General features: G+C 38.5%; 1 long non-coding RNA gene across 5 annotated transcripts in view; it reads right to left on the minus strand.

Annotated features, from left to right (window-relative positions):
- Positions 1 to 9,214: 9,214 nt before the first annotated feature.
- The window catches only part of LOC104773870 (uncharacterized), an 8,285-nt gene continuing 392 nt past the window's right edge, over positions 9,215 to 17,107 (minus strand). Inside the window, exons 2-13 of one of the 5 annotated variants that reach the window (XR_015579500.1) lie at positions 16,926 to 17,107; positions 16,716 to 16,815; positions 16,388 to 16,448; positions 13,912 to 14,023; positions 13,629 to 13,789; positions 13,036 to 13,412; positions 12,496 to 12,555; positions 11,231 to 11,277; positions 10,721 to 10,852; positions 10,292 to 10,328; positions 10,107 to 10,168; positions 9,215 to 9,340 (exon numbers count right to left, since the gene is read on the minus strand). The exon at positions 16,926 to 17,107 is cut by the window's right edge and continues 222 nt beyond it. This is a non-coding gene — a long non-coding RNA (uncharacterized LOC104773870). Of the gene's footprint in view, positions 9,341 to 9,881; positions 10,169 to 10,291; positions 10,329 to 10,464; positions 10,626 to 10,720; positions 10,853 to 11,230; positions 11,278 to 12,495; positions 12,556 to 13,035; positions 13,413 to 13,628; positions 13,790 to 13,911; positions 14,024 to 16,387; positions 16,816 to 16,925 lie in introns of those variants that run through there. The other 4 variants (XR_015579496.1, XR_015579498.1, XR_015579499.1 and 1 more) reach the window with 4 other exon arrangements.

The following is a 17,107-nucleotide window of genomic DNA, read 5'->3' on the forward strand; positions in this document are numbered from 1 at the left end:
GGAGGAACATAGAGGTTGTCTCCCACCCCTAGAGGATTCGCATCACAAGGAGCTTGTAGGTTTTTTCGGCCAACAAGAGTGTTGAGTTGGGGATCAGCGGCTATAAGGTTGGGGTTGCCACCTTGTGCGATAATTGGTTCCCCTTGCTCGTTGAGAGCAGGAGGTATTAGCGGTTGGTCGAGGTTAAGGAGACATTGGTCCTGGTTCCTTTCTTCGGCCATGAGTTGTTGTTTTCGAAGTTTCCAAAGCTCACGTTCTAGTCGATCAATGTCTTGAATTGGAGATACGGTTCCGGAGGGTTGACTCCTAGTCATGCACTACAAAATTCAAAAACCGAAACTAAAAGGGAAAATAGAGGTTATCGAAAAACAAGAAAATTTAAATTTAAATTGAAAAATTCAAACAAAAAATTCAAAGTATCTTAGAGGAAAGTTCTTATCAAATTCAATGGGCAGCTAGTTACTACCCGACAACAGCGCCAAAAAGCTCTGATGTGTGTAGAATTTCACTTTAAATCTTTTTACCTGAAAAGACTACACAGCGACTGAAAGTGCACAGTAAATCTCAGTGTAGTATTTTAGGATCGATCCCACAGAGAGTAATAGCTAACATGAATTGAATTAAAAGAGAAAGAACTATGGCTAAGACTAAAGAAGAGATTGGGGTTTTGGTTTTCCTAATAACTATTGCAAATAAATAAAAACGGTTTAAAACTATAAGACTAAGGTGTTGGGCGTTTTGGGAGTCATCTCAAGGTCTTCCTGGTTCTAAGCAATATTAAGTGTAAGATCTAACAAGTAAATACTAATTTCGGTCTAAATTCTCAACTACGAAACACTAATGAACTAACAAGCTACTATCATAGAATGAAAGTCTAAAGTCTTCATACTCCGTTACTCAATTTTCGCAGGCAACAACGCATGTGAAACAGCTTGTAAAACAAGTTTGATACATTCACCAAACTCCGCAACTCAACTTATGCAGGTTACGACGCGAGGTTGCGGTATAACACTAGTTCGGCGAAGTAGGGTAACGCAGTTAGAGCTCCCGTTCTCTAGATCAGCACTTGGTGATCAATCCAAGCACATGCATTAAGATAAAGATGTCCCAAAAGAACTCTAATATAAACCGAAAATAAGATCTAACAACCTAATTGAAGCGAACCATGAATTCCCCTTGAATGACCCCATAAAACCCAACAAGTAAAACTACTGGCTCATGATGCAAAGAGAGGTCATTGATAAAAGTATAGCATCAAAAATGAATCAAATAACAAAAGGGGATCAAAGGAAACTTCTCTATTTGTCACAAAAGTAACTTGATCCCAATAAGCAATGAAAGTATCAAATAAGAAGGAGTAGAAGGAGAGATTGGTGGGTCTTCAAGGCTTCAAAGGATGAACGAGAGAGGGCTCTGGTCGTGGCTGCTTTTGGTCGTCGGCTCTTTGGAGGCACAATGAAGGCACTTGAAGGCACAAAGGAAGCACACCTTGAAACCCTAGGTCTTTAGAGTATTTATAGGGTTTTGTTTAGGGTTAGGGTTTTGTAAGGGTAGAAACGTCTTCTCTTCTTAAGTGCAGAACAAGGGGCGGCGAAAGAGGCTTCTGGACCGTGGAGGAGTTTGGACTGGGCCACAGTGATGGTCGCTGGTCAGGCCTTCAATAAAAGCTCATTGGCTGGATGCTTCTCTTCACGATGGTTTATAACACGTCTTGGTAAAATGAGCATAACTTCCGTATGGTTGGATGGGTTGACTTGATTCCACTTCAAGAAGAAAGATTACTCTCTCGGATTTCCATAGACACCAAGCACGTCAAAATGTGAGTTCTGGAAGGTCTTCAAAAGCGGCCCGTACTGTAAAGCTCTGAATCTGTCCTGAAACATGTTTTCCTTGTCTTTTGGTCCAATTTGCTATAAAACCTGTAAAACCTTGTTGAAACCTGAAATACTTGATAATAGACCTTTTATACCAGAAATCTCATCAAACTAGTCCTAAATGCATATGAAAACTATAGCTAAAGTGGGTAAAATAATGATGTTATCAGTTATGATGCTCATGGAACACAGGTTTTCAAATATTTTATCGAGTAAATGAGTCGCAAAGGCAATTTTAGGAAACCGGTTCGTCCTTGTGCATTTTAGGTAGATGGGATTAGGACTTACCCTTGGTTGCTGGTGCAGATGTCAGATCGTGGAAGCGAAGAGGGATGGTCATGGGGTGATTCAAGAGCTGATAAAAAATAATGGCAAGAACCGTTAGATGATGATTTAATTGATGTTGAGAGAAAGACAAAATCAAGAGAGGTGGGCCGCAAGATTCTTCATCCCGACTAGCAAGTTTCTGCCAAACACCATTTGGAGTACAATCTGCATATGAAGAACCGTTTGACCCAGGGAGTTTGTTGCCGAGACGAATCAACACACCTGAAGAACCAAGACAGATGAGTGCACTCGATGAGCCAAGACGTCCTGAGAGTGGAACAGGAGAAACTGTAATTGCCGTGTTCCAGTAGGTACTAGCACTTATGCGGCAAATCAAAGCATCAAACCCAAGTGCATCAGAGTCCCCAAGCTTCCTAGAGATCGTGGCAATCGTAAAAATTTTGGGAACCAAGTCTTTTCTAAGAGGATCAAAAACGTTCGAAGCAAAGCAATGGCTGCAGAACCTGGAGAAGAATTTCGATGCAACCTGATGCCCAGAAGACTTCAAGAAGGATGTTGCCGAGCACTACTTGAAGAACGATGCAAGAGATTGGTGGACCAGCATGAAGAGACACTACGGTCATAGGAATCCAATTTGGATAGATTTTCGAAGGGAGTTCGAAGCGAAATATTTTCCACTGGAGGCCAGAGACAGATTGGAGCTTGAGATCATGAGCTTAGAACAAGGCGAGAAGAGCGTTCAAGAATTGGAGTCAATTTTCACCCGAATCCAATGGTATGTGTACCAAGGAAAAGAAGATGAAGTATTTATGGTTCGTCGCATTTTGCATTCACTGCTAGCAGACATCCGGAGTATACTACGGTCTGTAACTTACCAACAAACCGATGAATCGGTTGAAAGAGCTGTGAACGTGGAGGAAATGTATAAAAGGGAGAAGAAAGCTATTCGACAAGACCGTGCGAAGAACAAAGAAAATATTAAGCCAAGCGATGGCACAAATCGAAAGAGGAGTCAATCCAATCAAGCAGGGCCTACTTCAAGCTTAAAGAGAGGAAAAGTTGTATGTCACTCATGTGGAGAGCGAGGCCATTATTTCCGAGAGTGTTCAAGAGGAGGAAAGACTTATCTGTCTGTTCCATCTCACATCATATGTTTCAACTGTGGCAAGAATGGCCATTACATGGCAGCCTGTCCACTGATCAATGCCATAAAAGCGGCAACCTTTGAAGTGGCAAGTTGGAAAGGATCATGCGAAGTTAAAGGAGACGGAGAAGTAAAGTTATATGGAGTGCTAAGGCAATGAATCAAATAATGCAAAATCGCATGATGAACGCACCAAGAAGCCGGAGAGAACCAAGTTATACGACCAAGAAAAGGTGTCAAGAACAAGCTGAAGAAAGGGAAAGATCAAGCCAAGGAGTTTAAAGGAGTAGACAAGTCGCGGTACATCAAGAAAGTAACCTTAGCACCCGAAGAAATTAGAAATATGGAGAACCAAGCAGTTGCTGGAAATGAAGAAGCTTTCCAATGGCACGAGTGGAGAGAGCGTATAATGAAGTAGTCAAAGCCAAAGGTTTTGGCAAGGACAATTAACGGTGTGAAGAACGACAAAGATTGAAGTAAGTCAAGAAGACTCGTAAAGACCAAGGAAGGAGAGGAAGTTCAAGCTTCCAGAAACTTTACAACAAAGGTATGAATGTAATGGAGATCACGGTGGTAGCAGGATGGAGACACAGATGACAAGAAGCATCGAAATCACAAGAAAAGGAGGAGAAGACCTTAGAATTTGGGACAAATTAGTTACCCTCACTAGTGGGTAAAATTAAAAATAAAAACCCATGACCAAAGGACCTGAAAAGGACTTGGATAGAAGGCAAGGAATGAAGGTAGAAGATTTGCTGATGAAGTGTGAAAGACCCCGACCCCGGCCATCTGATGGCCGGTGAGGTTCTCTCGTCCTTTACTTGGTACTAGTTATATTATACGGTCCATTCTTTAAACAAGGTTCATTCGCGCATTCTGTGATTCAATATTTAGAGTCTATATGATATAACTTAGAGTAAAGCAAACATTCGAACATTGTATTAATACTCAAAGGATTCGATACAACTTATGAGTTTGCATAATAAGCTAGTACAAGTTGTATAATCGATCCTAGCTACCCTTGTCACCACCACTCATCATCCCGACCATGAGTCTCACGCCTAAGCAGTTCCCTTTCCGCGATTACCCTCCTTTCCTGCAATCCAAGTAGCCATCAATAACCTTTCCCTTAGGCCGTATAGTATCATGCAATGCACGCTAGATCATAATAACCATCCAGTACTGCGGTTGTACGGTAGAGAGTTATCCCGCGCATCAGTTCGACGGTGTACCGAGGTATCTGAAGAGATCCACGTCCAGCCGCATTTACTTTTCTCCATCCAAACCGTCCGTACTCGGACACCCCGGATGGTACATTGGTCGATAGGGAGGTAGCATGCGCATCAGTTCGGCCGTATCACGACCGAGCCGCACCCCCTTTCCTCCGACCAACTGAACCAGCCAAAGCATTATTAATGCTTATGCACATGCAACTACCCCATTCCCCAGAACCATAAGGTCGGTACTGTACCGTACCTCCGACCCTTAGGTCTTACTCGCTGAACTCTCTATCTCTCGGAACTCTCTTCCAAATATTATACTCGCACTCTCGAGTTTTCTGTAGGTATCTCTGTTTTCGATGGATCCCTCCAAATGGGAAAAAGCGATCTTTATATAGGGTCCTGAGCCGCGGTTTTGGCCCCAAAAGGCACCCTTCAGACGAATCCGTTCAATCGCTCCTGTTCGCTTGTGTACGCTTGGCCATACCCGTTCGGCGTGACCTTTTGGTGATGAGCTCCCCAGCTAACCGGTACACCATCCACTTGTCAATCTTGGTATCAGCGCCTGCTCTGATCCCATAATCGAATCGTCGATCGACCTCCGACCAGGCCGATACTTCTGACAGACTTGTCGACCACCCGACCGATCAATCCAACCTATGGCTCATATCGTCGATCTGTTGATCACCCGATCTGACTAGCGATTGAATCACCGGTCAACCCTCGATCGATCTATCCATTGACACGGATCGTCGATGACCTTTTGATCGGTCCGACTCTATGATCGAACCGTCGATCTTCCTACTATCGGATCGATCCGACTCTATGACGAACCGCCGCTTATCCTACTATCGGATCGGCCCGCTAGCCAAACCGTCGCTCGTCTCATCGTACCTTTGATAGAGAGGTAGCATGCGCATCAGTTTGGATGAGTAAATTTGCCGAGCCGCACCCCCTTTTCTTCTTAGGCTTAGATGGGCGATGGAAGGATGATGGTGTCTGGAAATGAAGGCCACGCCCTCTATTTATAGGGTTCTGGCCGAAGTCTAGGCCCCAAAAGGCACCTGTCCGACAAGACCCTTTGATCGTGCACGTTCTTCTGTGCCTGTCCGGCCGTGACCGTCCGTCCGTGTCTGTTCGGCTGTGCTTGTCCAACCGTGTCTGTTCGGCCATGACCGTTCGTCACCGCGTCCCATGACTGTCCACGAGCTGTCCAGCTGACCCACACACTGTCCACCACTGTCCAGCTGGCCGAGTTCAGTCGAGCTCCTTGCACCGAAGGGACTATAAGTTCCCATCTATAATGTGCAAAGACTGTGGGGTTGGTTGGTTGTATGGCTAAGTTACAAAGGGATGGGTTAAGAGTAAAATTACAATCCTCTGCGTATAAAGGTTTACCAAGCAAGGCCACGGGCCAAAGCTAAGTAAACGGGTTATATTGATGGATCTTCGACCAAGAGTAGAGCCGAACGAAACCGTGATCGCGGATGCCGAGACGTCTGGGTCAGTGTCTTTCAAGAATGATGCGACATGGCCATTATCACTGGACACGGACACGGACACACATTTTGACCAACATACGACTGGCGATGGAACTAGCTCAGGACGCAGCACGAAGGACGCAGTTCCAGTACCACGGATCATTCTAGGAGCCACCACAAGGAGCAAGAGTGCAAGTAATAACCTCCGGACCAAGTGCAACTTATTCAGCGAATGATTACTCCAAGTTCACGACCCATCTAGACTCGCGACCGGATGATCTATCCCACCTGTCCAAGGTTGTCCGGACAGTCTTTACAATTACCCAAGGGTGAAGACACCAAGACGTTTGAGGGAGTAGTACTCTTTTTCCTTACTCGAGTTTGTCTCACAGGGTTTACTGAGAAGGTTTTAACGAGGCTATAACCTCTAATCCATTGCCCGCCAAATGAAGTGGAAATCTTATCTTTCTTCCTTCCTTTTGTTTGAACATATTTTAGACCGTTGGATTGGGGTTTGCTTTTGTTTGTTTCCTCTTTTACTTTATGGCCATGTTTCCTAGGGTTGAGTGTTCCCTTGTGAATACTTTTCTATTTAAGGGCCTATACCCTCATTCTAAAAGCTAGCCTACATTGAAATCAAAAGTTATTTCTTTATCTCTTCGTCACAACCTCGAAACGAAAACCCTTAAACAGATTTGAACCGGGTTCAAGTCGTTTTAGCTGGCCATATCACGTGTCCTTTCATAACTTTTGTGTCGCTACCTCGTTCCACATTCCATTCCTTGAGAGCTGTTCAGGTCGAACTACTTACCGAGCTGTTTTCCGTCTTTCCATCCAAATCAAAGCTTTCCGAGTCAAGTTACTCGTGGGATAGCCTTCTCCATCCTACCATCCTTTTCCGAACCTGGTTCGAGCCGTCCGTACGCCGTCTGAGTCTGAACTCTGTCACGTTCGTTTGTTCACCGTACCATGGACATGTTTGATTGTTCGATCGTGCACATTCAGCCGTACCTGTTTGGTCACCGCATCCCTTCCTCTTGGCCATTCACGAGCTTCCCAGCTTGCTTGCACCCCGTCCACCACCGAACAGCTGGCTGAGCTGGGTCGAGCTCCTTGGCAGCTGGTCAAGCTAGGGGTAGCTGACTAGCAGCTGGTCCAACTGACGTTAGCTGGTCGAGCTGACACTAGCTAGCTAACAGCTGGTCGGCAGTAGGTCGAGCTGTCCATAGCTGTTCAAGCTGTCCATAGCTGGCTAAGAGCTGGTCGACATCTCCAAGATGGCCAATCTTTATTCCCATACTTGGCACATTCTCCCCCACTATCCGACCTGGTGAGTAGCTCCTACTAGACTCGTCTGAGACTTCCCTGCCATCCTTGGACAAAGTCATGGCCTATGATCCTATTCGGGATCGCGGGCCTTATAGAACATGCTCAAGAAAGGCAAGTGTAACACCCGCGATCCTGAATAGGATCGTAGGTCGTCGCTTGTTCCGAGATGGTAGGGAGATCTTGGACAAGTAGGGAAAAGAGCTACGCATTAGCTTGGACAAGGAGGGAAACAAGCCAAGCATGGGACAAAGATCGGTCAGCTTCGGAAAACTCTCGGCCAGCTGCGGACAGTTCTCGGCCAGATGCGGACAGTTCTCGACATGCTACCTCCCTACCGACCAGCGTACCATTCGGAGTGTCCGAGTACGAACGGTACGGACGGAGAAAAGTAAACGTGGATCGGCGGTTGGACGAGGATCTGTACAGATTCCTCGGTAGACCGTCCGAACTAATGAGCGGGATAACTCTCTACCGGCTGACCGCTGTACTGGACGAATGTTAGAACTTAGCGTGCATTGCATGACATTGTACGGCTAAGGGGAAGGTTATTGATGGTTACTTGGATTTCAGGAAAGGAGAATGATCGCGGGAAAGGAAGTGCTTAGGCGCGAGACTCATGGCCGGGAAGATGAGTGGTGGTGATATGGGTAGCTAGGATCGATTATACAGCTTGTAATAGCTTATTATGCAAACTCATAAGTTGTATAGAATCCTTTGATTATTTAATACAACGTTCGAATGTTTGCTTTACTCTAAGTTATATCATATAGACTCTAGATATTGAATCACATAATGCGTGAATGAACCTTGTTTAAAGAATGGACCGTATAATATGACTTAGTAGCGAGTAAAGGATGAGAGAACCTCACCGGCCATCGGATGGCCGGGGTCGGGGTCTGTAGCAATTTTGAGTGGTCGAATGCAGTCGAGAAGGCCTTCACAGCTCTCAAGTCGGCTATGACTACTACACCTACTCTTTCTTTGCCGGACATTACTGAACAGTTTTTTCATCCAAACAGATGCTTCAGGTGAGGGCATTAGTGCAGTCCTTTCGAGACATGGCAGACTAATTGCGTTTATGAGCCGCACCTTGGGCGTGACAAAATGTACGTGTTCCACTGATGCAAGAGAGATGTTAGCCATTGTCATTGCTATACGCACATGGCAACCATACTTAATGGGTCGACACCATCCTGAGCAGGTGGCTAGTGCTTTGTTTCATTTGTGTTTTGTCTGTTTTGTTGTTGTTTGTTGATTATGGCATGTGGAGATCTCAAATGTTTGTGTGTATAGCACAATAAATCTCAAATATCAGCTGAGTTTGCTAGTTCATCGAGCTTGTCATGATTTCTTGCTCGCTTAACTCGTATTCTAGATGATTGAGCTAGTTGTGTAGCTACTTAAGCTCTTCTAGCTATCGTTTCATTAAGGCAAATTGCACCCTTTTAGGATCGCAGAATGCCAACGTTACAAGTCTACCCCTTTAAAATAAATTCATCCTCAAATTGGGTGGACGTATATATTCCTGACCTTGGTCCACTTGAGACTTAACCTTGTCCGCTTTGGTAAATTTTCGTTGATCTTGGACAGTCTCTGAATAGATGAAGTATTTTCTTGTCCTAGTTTCATTTTGCTCGGGACAATATCTCGACCATGGTCCTTCCCACACTCGATTGTCATTCCCGATCATTGGTATTATTTTCTCCGAACTTCTAGGCAATGTTTTCCTGACCTTTGGTCGATATTCTTCTCAACTTTTGGTTGATGCTTTCCCAATCTCTTGTTGATCCTTTCCTGACTGAACGGGTGCAATGTTCAACAAAAAGGAAGAGGCGCAACAACAAATAAAGGGCATTGGCACGACATAGCAGCCGAACAAACGGGCGCAAAAAGATTATGTATATCCTAAAGCAAATTAAAAAATCGAACGGCCTCAAAGGTTGCCCTGGTTCCTTCTCCTCTAGTTTTCCTCCTGAAGTGGAGCAGAATACGTGCCTAGAAGAGCTGCATAAACGAAGGAAAGTGGAAGATAAGCACATAAGTAGTAAACATTGCCATTTGAAAATCCCCTAAAGTGTTTATGGTTTCAGGAAGTAACATACCTTATGTTCTATAATAACTTGTGTGCTTTCAATGTATATATTTCATATAAAATAGAAATCTAGTTTCCGTAAAGCTATAAAGAAACAAAGCAATTCGTTGTTAAACTCGTCAATTCTTATCATAGGCACAAATTATCATAGACACTAACATATCTTCACAAAATCTAAGTAATCAGATTTCCTGTTTGATTCTAACTTCTAATTGCTTACTAGTTGTGGCTCAATTGCAGAGGCATGTGATATTGTTCTCGCAATTAAATACACACAGAATTCAGTGTTAGACGTAGATTGAATATATCGACATCTAAATAAGAGAAGAGAAGAAGCAGAGCAAGCATTAAACCATTTTTTTGACTAGAATACGTGACTAGTGGAATTGAATTAATAATTGATTTCTATTATTTGTAAATGTCCTAACTTATTCAGTAAAATGAAGTGGAGAATTTGGTGTAAAAGGATTACGATATAAAGCATCAGCCTAACTAAATATTAGGAGAATGCAGAACCAGGTCATAGTATTTATTACATAAACAGTGGAAGACGCTAGAGTGTGGGAATCATAAACATAATAACATTGCGAGAGATGCATCTGTTAAACAATTAAACTCACAATAAGTCTAGACAACTAATACTCACGAAATTCAACCTTTGGCTCAATTGCTGAGTACCTGAGTTGATGTAATTATTGTTTAAAATGGCGGCATGCATCATTATATTTCAACCACGTGATCTGAATGAGAAGACAAGCCGTAAACAAGATAAGCTACAATAGAAAACAGTTGATAACATGCAAATGTTGTTAATTAGCGTGTATTTGGACATAGAAAATAAGAGAAGAAGCAATATCCTTTACCTAAGGAGAAGAGAATTGCATCCAAAATTTGCTGGTTCTGAAACAGTTAAGGTAAAAAAAAAATCAGATTATATTTTGCAACGAATTCAGAGTTTGCGAAGGGATTCTAGGTGTCATGAAAGAGGTGCATAAATGAGTAAAAGTGAGAAAATCCCAACTAATCCATGGTTTACCCTGCATTTTTCTCTGTCTTCACTTGTAACAAACCCAAACTGAGACCTAAGAAGAGTTTGAACGTGCACGAGGGAGAAGGGTTATAAAATGCGTACTTAAGTTCTCCAGTCTAGGTGAGGATCCTTCCAGACGTGTATCCGGACATATGAAGTTTCATACTCTGTTAATTTAAATAGTTGGTTTTTGAAAACAAAAACAGGGACGCACACCTTGTAGCTAGGTATCATCACATCATGCAATCGTTGCAATACTAACCTTTGAACGAAAATTCCTTGTTTAAGCTTGGAAGATAGCATGTGATAGCTACTATCTCGTCTGGGTTTTGTATCTCTAGTGCATACGATATGACTTCACTCAAACTAGTATTCAGTGTAAGCTTATAACAACCTGCAAAAGAAAATGCAGTAGTTAACAGAGTCACTCATTTTAGATGTAAACAAAATCCAGAGTAAGCTTATAAGAAGTAATTAGGGGAGAGCAGCGAGACTATGATTTAAGTTTTATTTAAATTTCATACTGTTCCCGCAATTAAATACACACAGAATTTGGAATTAGAAGTAGATAGGATTAGAGAAGTGAAGAAGCAGCAAGCATTTACCTAACGAGTGGGAATCAATGTAAAAAATTATTAGTTTTGTAACCATTTAAGATGGTAGAAGATGTGCACTGTAGAAGCTGCATAAGAGGCAGCCACAAAACCGGATCTAATGCAACCTAAGCCGAATCTAATGCAAACTTGAAGTATAGTTTCTCTACAGACGTTACCTTTGTGACTAACCCTCGCAGCACCATTAAATTTCTCTTTTTTTATTCTGCTCAAACAAAAATAATGACATGCCAAAATGTTCAATAAAAGAATCAAAAGCGACATCAAACTCTTTTACAAAGACATGAAAACATGGTCTCTGTTTCTGGCCCTTATTCACAGTTTCTGGTAAAAAACAAACAGAGAAGACACAAGTGTATATACAACTAAGTCATGGATGGAGTTAGTAAAACTATCTTCGAAGGAAAATCCGCTACTTACTTGATTCAATCTGATCTACTGCAGCCTCAGTTCTTAATTAACGTCTTAATTGAAAAAAAGACCTGGATTTAAAACAAAGGTGATAGTGGATATTTTCTGGCGACCGAGCGTTTACAGTTTTCTGAATAACTTGAAAGAAAACAGATATTTGTCTCAACAAGCAAATGAAAATGCTTCAAGTGCAGAGACACACATGGTGGTCTTATCTTACTGACATATCAAATAAATTGCATGTTCTAAACCAGCAGAAACAAAAATCTCATTATTAGTTGGAACCAGTTTTGAGAGTATGCTGAGTTGAGAAGAGACGCCCAGTAGAGCTACATCAACTCATGGAAGCAGACTAGCAAATCGCAGTGCCCTAAAATTCTTTAGACTAAGGGTAATACATGTCACACTTTGATATGTAAAAAAATGCTAAGTAACGGTAAAAAAATGTCACACTTTTCTTCTTTAGACTAAAGGTAATACATGTTTGATCTAACTTGTAATCGCTTACTAGTTGTGGCTCAATTGCAGAGCCATGTCATACTGCACTCGCAATTAAATACACACAGAATTCTGAATTAGAAGTATAATTGACATCTAAGATAAGAGAAGAGAATAAGCAAAGCAAGCATTCTAAAATCATTTCACCTTTTTTTTTGAGTAGAAACGTGACCAGTAGAATTGAATAAATAATTGTTTTTTTATTTGTAATTGTGATTAATTAGTCAGTAAAAAGAAGTAGAGAATTTCGTGTAGAATGCTTACAATATAAAGCATCAGCCTAACTAAATCATTCGATAATGCAGAACCAGGTGATAGTGTGTGAGAATCATAAACATAATAACATTGGACGAAGAAAACTCTCTTAAGCGGACTTTATCATTTCAATAAAAAAACACTAGTGCGATAGATGCATCTATAAAACAAGTAAACTCACTACAAGTGAAGAAAACTAATACTCACGAAATTCAAGCTTACTTCCATCAATTTTAGATATATAGACATAGTTGAGTACCTGAGTCGAAGTCGATATTGTTTAAAATGAGGCTTCATCAATATATTTCAACCACATGATCTGAATGAGAAGAAGAAACATATTATAGGAGAGAGACGAAGCCTTAAACAAGATAAGCAACAATACAAAACAAGGCATTTGCATTAGAGTTTGTTTCTAATGCAAATGTTTTTAATTATCGTATATTTAGACATAGAAAATAAGAGATCAAATTTCTCCTTTTTGTTTTGCTCAAACACAAATACTGACATGCCAAAATATTCAATAAAAGAATCAAATGCGACATCAAACTCTTTTAAGAAACAAACGGATACTCTTTGTTTCTGGCCCTTAGTGACATTGGCATTACTCTTTTCCATCTTAATATGCCCAGAAGAACATATGAATGCTCATGACTCGTCATTATCAGGTATAGTAAAGAAAGGATGCATCTTTGTGCAACAAAAACAAGACAAAGGAGAAGACTTGCATAATTCGTAGTGAAATTATATTCTTTAGTGGAATTTTATGCTTCGTAGTGAAAAGCTATTTCAAGATTACCTTACCGTAGCTGCTTATAGAAATCTGGAGCCCACGGCAATTAAGGAATAATTGCCTCCGAAAATTGCAGGTGTAGCAACATAAACCCAGAAGTAATTGCTTAAGAGTTTGCTGAGTAGAGGAGCTACATAAGCGGAGTTCTACGTTTACTTGCATCAACCTGCAAATAAAAATGTTTTAGTTACTTGTAGTGCAGAGGGTGGTCTTATCTTACTTGACAAATCAAATAAATTGCAGGTTCTAAATCCCATTATTAGCTGTAACCAGTTTTGAGACTTGAGAGTATGCTATATCAACTCCTGAGAAGAGAAGAGAAGCAAATCGCAGCCCCATAAAATTCTGTGAACCCCTAATCCATTGAAAAATGTATAACAAAGCTGGGTAATCGATGCCCAGAGAGAGATACATCAGTAGGGTAAAACCAGTTAATAGAAAAGTCTCAGAAATAATTAAAGGACTGGAGAAGACACGGCAAGTAGAGCTACATCAAGGAGGAAAAGCTGAGAAGCAATTCGCAGCCCAGTTGCCCCTAAATTCCGAAAACCCCTAATCCATGGAGGATAGAAGAAAAGATAACGAAGGAGAAGACTTACAGTAAAATAATTCCGCGAGATAGAGATCATCCTTGCGCCATTGATTTTTGTCTTCTACACATTATAGAGCAGATTTGCTGGTTCTGAAACAGTAAAGGTAAAAAGATCTATTTTGCAACGAATTCAGAGTTTGTAAAGGGATTCTACGTGCCATGGATGAGCTGCATAAATGAGTAACAAACCCAAACTGAGACCAAAGAAGAGCTTAAATTGCACGAGGAAGAAGGATTATGATACTTTGCAGGTTGGTATCATCGGATCATGCAATCATTATAATACTAACCTTTGAACGAAAATGCAATTGTTTAAGCTTGGACGATAGCATGTATCTCGTCTGGATTTTGTATATCTATTGCATACGATCGGACTTCAATCAAACTAGTATAAATAATAACCTGCAAATGAAATTCTTGTAGTCTAAGTTATCAGGTTTTTTCTATTTGTCACTCATTTTATTTGTAAAAACAAATTCAGAGTAAGCTGACAGGAACTATTTGGGGGAGAGCAGCGACAATATGATTAAAATTTCGACACACAACAACATGTTGGATTTTTAACTTGTAATCGCTTATCTAGTTTAATTGCTGCTGAGCCATGTCATATTGTTCAATTAAATACACACAGAATTAGGAATTAGAAGTAGATAGAATTAATTGACATCTAAATTAATAGAAGTGAAGAAGCAGGATGCATTTTTGAGAAAAATGTAAAGTTTTGGACGGTGGTAATGTATGTACTTCGTTGGACCATATTTTGGAGTAGATAACGTGACCAGTAGAAATGAATTGATAAATGGTTTTTACTATTTGTAATAGTAATCAACTTATTCAGTAATATAAACCACTAGAAAGTAGCACGCGATGTGTGGTTTATGTATGCATTATTAACTAAAAATATATAATGAAATTTCTATTAAATTATATATGAAATGTACAGATGTAATTGTTCATATTTTTCTTAAAAATAATATTCATAATACTACGAGTCAACTATAATTTATAATATATATATGTTATATAGTGTTTCATAGAAGGGTCACGATAAAGAGGAAAATTAAAGTACATATTACTAAATATTATTGATTACAATATATTGTTGAAATTATTTAAACAGTATGTTACTATAGTAATAAGATCGTTACTTATCGCAAAGTCAACTATATATGATATTTTCGTTAAATAGTTTTTTTGTAAAAAAAACTGATAAGTAGTCTAGAAAGAAAAATTAAGATATTGCTTAATTATTTTGATAGATAATTTATGTTGTCCTATATATTAATTTTATTGTCATCATCTAAAAGTAATAGTTAACAAAAAATAGTTTTATATATGATGAGTCAATTTTAAAATAATTTATTAAAACGTTATCACAAAAAAAATATCTGATAATATAAGTTTAACTAATTTTTATAAAAAAATCATGAAAAGAAAAGTGTGTGAAATTTAATATATTTTTTTTATTTTCTATATATTGTCTCTATTTCTAATCATTTTTATATAAATAGTATAGTTAACAATAAATTATTTTTTGAAATTGTTGTTTTCTGTTATGATACCTTTATATTTTTTTTTATTTTCTATATGTTGTCTCTATTTCTAATCATTTTTATATAAATAGTATAGTTAACAATAAATTATTTTTTGAAATTGTTGTTTTGTGTTATGATACCTTTATATTTTTTTCAGTACATATGTTTTAAAGACAATCAGACTATAACTTATTAATTATTCTTAAATACAAATTGAGTTGTCTTTAATACAATTTATATGATTATTGAATATAAGTTGAGTTTTTATACATTAGAATTTTTTTCATATTTTGAAATTAGTCTATCATAAACTAATTTGGTTTCAGTTTTTACTTTGAAATGTATGAAACCATTTTATAGTAATAGGAAAATTATTCACAGCAAAGTTAATAAATTTGTATGTTCGTTAAATAATTAAAATAAATTAATTTATTAAAAAAATTTCAATAAATTATTTTAATTTGAGTTATCACAAAACAAATATCTTATACTCTATGTCTAACTAATTTTTTCATAAAATTCCTGAAAATAAAAGTGTGTCAAATTTAATATAAATATGTTTTTCTCTATAAATTGTCTCTAATTTTAATTATTTTTAAAATAAATAGTATGATTAACAATAAATTAATTTTGAAACTATTGCTTTCTGTTATTTCATGGGGAGATAAACGATTATGCTATGATACCATATTTTTTTAGTACATATGTTTTAAAGACAGTCAAACTGTAACTTATAGAATACTATTAAATACAAATTTGAATTGTGTCTTTAATACATTATATATAATATATATATATATATATATTAGAAAATCTTTTATATTTTTAAATTAGTCTATCATAAATTAATTTGGTTTCAGTTTTTACTTTAAAAGGATGAAACTATTTTCTATTTTTATTTGGTTTTAATTTGTTTATATTTTTTAGTTGGGTTGATTAGTATTTTTTTTAGGTTCTATGGTATATGATTTCATTATAAAATATATTAGATGCTAAAACTAAAAAATGGAAGGAATAGTCTTGTAACAATGTTGGAAAAAAATTGGAAGTTAAAGTGAAAGTTAGAAAAACCCTTCTCTTATTAGTATAGATTGGCCTAACTAAATAATTGGATATTAGAAAACATATATTGTAAGCGAGAACATATATATCAAAAACAATTTTAGATATATAGGTGCTGTTTGAGTATGTGGATGTTATATACTACAGAACGTGGGACAGAGCTGAGTACCTTAGTGGATGGAATTATTCCTTTAAATGGCTGCTTCTTCATTATCTTGAATTTGCAGGTTCTGAAACAGTAAAAAAAACAAAAAAAACTGGGGTAGAAGATGTGCACGAGACAAACTGGGGTAGAAGATGTGCACGAGACTTTGCGTGACATAACAGACTGATATGTATACGCTACCTTAGCTTAAATAATGAAATGCCAAAATTTTCAATAAAAGAACTAAAAGCGACATCAAAATCTTTTACAAAGACAGGAAAACATGTGAGCTGTTTAAGAATCAAACCGATGCTCTATGTTTCTGGCCCTTGTTCACATTGGTATTTCTCACCTATGACCACAAAACATATGAATGATCATGACTATAGTAAAGAAAGGATGCATCTCGTTTTCTGAGTTTTTTGTTCTACAATGCGTTTACTTGCATCAACCTGCAAATGAAAAATGTTGTAGTTACTTCAATTACAGGGTGGTCTTTCATTTCAAATAAATTTGCAGGTTCTGAACAAGAAGAAACGAAAATCCCATTATTAGCTGTTACCAGTTTGAGAGTATGCTGATAAACATAACTGTAGCTCCTGAGAGCAGAAAAGCAAATCGCAGCCTCCTAAAATTCTGTAAACCCCTAATCCATTGAAGCTACAGATAAACATAACAAGGGAAAGACTTACAGTAGCATAATTTCTAGATAGAGCATCCTTGTGCCATGAAAATTGTATAACA

Source organism: Camelina sativa, chromosome 14 (genome assembly GCF_030686135.1).
Source record: "Camelina sativa cultivar CO46 ecotype springtype chromosome 14, ASM3068613v1".
Classification (NCBI taxonomy): domain Eukaryota; kingdom Viridiplantae; phylum Streptophyta; class Magnoliopsida; order Brassicales; family Brassicaceae; genus Camelina; species Camelina sativa.